This window comes from Sardina pilchardus, chromosome 23, assembly GCF_963854185.1.
Source record: "Sardina pilchardus chromosome 23, fSarPil1.1, whole genome shotgun sequence".
NCBI lineage: Eukaryota > Metazoa > Chordata > Actinopteri > Clupeiformes > Clupeidae > Sardina > Sardina pilchardus.
Genome location: NC_085016.1, coordinates 12,586,658 through 12,590,869, shown reverse-complemented (window position 1 = coordinate 12,590,869; position 4,212 = coordinate 12,586,658). Strand labels below are relative to the sequence as shown.

At 40.9% G+C, this 4,212-nt stretch overlaps 1 long non-coding RNA gene across 1 annotated transcript; it reads left to right on the top strand.

Moving 5' to 3' along the window:
• Positions 1–300: 300 nt before the first annotated feature.
• LOC134071678 (uncharacterized) lies at positions 301–3,120 on the top strand. The gene is made up of 3 exons (XR_009937109.1): positions 301–1,276; positions 1,926–1,998; positions 2,268–3,120. It is a non-coding gene; the product is annotated as an uncharacterized LOC134071678 (long non-coding RNA).
• Positions 3,121–4,212: the final 1,092 nt, after the last annotated feature.

Genomic DNA, 4,212 nt, shown 5'->3' with positions numbered 1-4,212 from the left:
AACAGAGGCCCGCTGCCAGAACCACGGCTTATCGCCACAGCACGGTTTGGGGGAGAGAGAGAGGGGGGTCTGGTTTTGGTGTGTTTCAGTGGCGATGCGGTAAATACCGCTTTGGTGAAAAGCATGCATGGATAGTCACCCAAAGTCACAGACATCATCAATTTACAGTAATTATGACCGCCGCTAGCATAGCTAGCGAAGCGGTCATATAGTTGTTGTCAAAGTTTTTTTTTTTTTTTTTTTTTTTTTTTTTTTTTTTCCGTCATCAGTTCTGAATTTTTGGTCAACGATTCCCGGGACACCGTAACACCGGGGCACATGAAACTTGGTGGGCATGTAGCCCCAGTAGACTTTTACGGAAAAATTTCGTTTCGTCCCCGGGGGTCACTCCCCCCCCGCGCTGGCCCCGCCCGAAGCCCAAAAATTGCAGTTTTTCCTACATAACTACCTGAACCGTGGCACCGAGGATGACAAATTTTTTATGGTATGTTGGTCTCAAGAGCTCGGATCAACTTAGCTTATAACCAGTCATTTGTGAATTGCACCCCCATGGTAAAAATTGAAAATGTAATGTAATATTGCTTTAATTGCCCCTATCTTCAGATGAGATGCTATGAACTGCACCAAATTTCATGTGTATGATTAACCTGACACCCTCTGGGAGTATGCCAAGTTTTGTGGACTTTCATCCATGGGGGGCTATAATAAATGTATTTATGTGTGCATTTAGTGAATGGTCCCTCAACGTGGCTGCTCTACACTGAAGCCTAGAATGGCCCCATGGCCCCATGTAGCTGTGTCACTGGCACCCCCGTGGCTACCCTGTGCTTACCAAATAAAACAATTATGTATTTATTACGATTTTATATGAGAACGTCAAAAGCAGAACTAATGCAACCACGTTCAAACACTGCAGCCTGCTGCCACTGGTGTGTGGCGCTGGCGCTGCTCAGTGAATGATAGATCAGACCAGAGAGAAGAAGACAAACGAAGAAGATGGAGTTGTGATTTCTCAGTTCCGAATGGCGGCCATATTGGAATTTTCTTTACTGTCGCTAGTTTCACACTACTTGATTTCTCATGTTGCAGTAAGCTAAACGATTTCATCTCTTACGTGACTTGTTGTTCTTGCAGGTAACTGTGTAACCGTCTGACTGATAAAGAAGTTGTTAAATGTCTTTACGTTTAGAAACATAATCAAAAAAAATTCATCCAAGCAGATGCGAATAGCCTACAATGTCAGTACTCAAACCACCAGTAGCAGGCTTAGGACTAGGTAAGTAAAACATCTCTTCTCTATATCTCTACTATTTTCATTTTAAAAACTGTATGTAAAGCGTAATTCTAGCCAACACCTGTTTCCAAAATGTATTTATAGAGTCTGTACATGTGGTCCCTAGCTTGGTTTGCCCGAAAATTAAGTGGAAATATCCTTTAGAAGTGTTTACTTTAGGCGCTAGTTAGCATGTAACAGCATCTGAATTAATGAACTGGCATGGTGCATTTATACCTGACGATCTCTTTCAAGTAATTTAGATAAAAAACGGACATCATGGTTAGTATTTATAGAGTCTGTACATGTGGTCCCTAGCTTGGTTTGTCTGAAAATTAAGTGGAAATATCCTTTAGTAGTGTTTGTACTCTAGGCGCCAGTTAGCATGTAACAGCATGTGAATGAATGAACCACTAGCATGGTGCATTTATACCTGACGATCTCTTTCAAGTTATTTGAATAAAAAACTGACATCATGGTTAGTATTTATAGAGTCTGTACATGTGGTCCCTTGCTTGGTTTGTCTGAAAATTAAGTGGAAATATCCTTTAGAAGTGTTTGTACTTTAGGCGCTAGTTAGCGTGCCAGGTGTCATACCATTGCAGTAATCATCTCACTAAACACGTCTTTTCATATCCAATCTGTTCAACAGAGTTTGCCAGTCAGACCACTACACCTTTGCCAGCACCACCACCCAGCAAGCTTCATCAACTCCAGCCATGCCGGTAAATACAGTGCCTATTGACAGCCTACACACCCCTGTTCAAATGCCAGTAGCTTTGTCCATTGTTAAATCCCCGTTGTTCTTAAATGTGTTATTGTGTTTCGGAAAGGTATTGCATTACATTACTCTTCACCTTTTGCTTTTGTAGTAGAAAACATGTTGATGGTAGTGAAAAGGTAGTAAATTCAGCTCAATTTTTTTTGTATGAACCCTGCCATTGCAGTAATCATCTCACTAAATACGCCTTTTCATTTCTAATCTGTTCAACAGAGTTTACCAATCAGACCTACACCTCTGTCAAATTCGCTCACAACGCTGCCAGTAACACCCCAGCAAGGTAGAACTGCATTTTCATTAATCTGGCACCAATATCAAGGGAGAAACAAGCCATGAATGTCTGTCACAACTTCTTTGCATCTTTACTTTCCTTACATCTGAAGAGTGTGTTACATATATCATTATTAAAAATAATTTTAATAAATTGTTTAAGCATGTACAATAAATAAAGCATGTAAATGAGCATGTAAAATAAATAAACAAAAGCAAGTAAAATAAATAAATAAACAAAATGTATTGAACCTAATAGGCTACTATGTGTGGTGAGTCTGTGTGATAGTTGCTGAGGATAAATGTTTTTATATTGGATTATTAAATTACAGAATACATTTATAGGTTTCTCATCAGCAGGCACTGTCTTCACCTTAGTAAATTTGGTAACTTTGGTAAGTCCTGTAAATAATTGTAAATTGTTCTGATTGAGGGCAAATGGAAAGTGTTATAATGTATTATTGCTATTTTAGTGCATCATTTTCATTATTATGGCCATAAATAAGGCCAATTAGAAGCTGGTGGGTAGTAAGCGGCAAAAGGGTGGCCCTTTATCTGGAGCCGCTTCTGAGCCGCCGCTGGACAGCCAGAGAACTGATGAGCAAAACTCCAGCGGGCCACTGGTGGTTACCGCCGTTGGACCGCCAACTCTGCCGCTGGTTTGTAACAGTAACTTTAGCATTGCCCATTAAATGATTGCAAAATATTTATTGAGGTGAGTTTAACAAGTGTAATTTCATTGGCATATAATTCAGGCCTATAGTAGATGGCTAAATGGCTACAGTAGAAGGATACACGAAAAGCCCAAACTACCAAAATCTTCTTATTTTATTACCACAGTTTCTATCTATAGGCCTCTCTTATTTGGTATACTGACTAGACATTATTGAACAAACATAGGCTATTCATCTGTATTTCAGTATCTCAGTAGCCTAGGTTAAAGTATTTTTTAGATACCTCCCTGAAATTACTTTTTGCAGGTTGTGTTCTATATCTGTCTTCTATACGTTCTGACGTTACTGTTAAAATGGCGTAACTGTTAAATTCCAATATAGTGAGTAGGCTATTGGCAAAACCGATTGGCATTTTTATGTTGAGCCGGCAGGGGGCTCAGTTTAAAAAGTAACTAAGTTCGCACACACACATCAACAGATTCACACGCACAGATAAACACACTTCCACGGATTCCACACACACACACACACACATGCGCACACATGCACATTCACACACACAGACAGACACACACACATCTTTATACAAGCAAACTCACACATGCACACACTCATGTACACATGAGCTGCAAGAGTAGGAGAAATACATACAGTATATTGCACAAATCGGAGATAAGGCAGGTCTAGACTTGCTGCAGACAACGCGTTCGTGTTCGTATCATGACTGCCTCGCGTATTTTGCGGTCGTTTGGTGCGTCGGTCGTGCACGTCGTCGCAAGCGAACATGACGCGTCCGCGAGATGCAATACTGATAAGAAAGTAGGGGGCGATCACTACAAAAAAAGGTGACTGCAAGATGCATTATCGACATCGAAGCTGGGGGCAATCATGAGAGTAAACAATGGCACATGGCCACATCCACATCTGATGTTACTATTCTCCCCCTAGTGAAGACCTCCAGTAGGGTGCGTAATGCTGCAGCGAGTCTGTACACCGGACACAGCAGGTCGCACACGGGCGCATATGCTTACGGTTGGTCTAACAGCAAGTATAATCCCAGCCATACAGGAAAGTTGACGAGCGTAATTCGTTTTGGAGAGAATGTGCAGAACTGAGCGGCGGTCATATTGTGTACCGCTATGCGGTGCATCTAGTTATAACAACAAGTGATAACCTTCTGTCAACAAGTAACTAAAATAATAATAAAAATAATT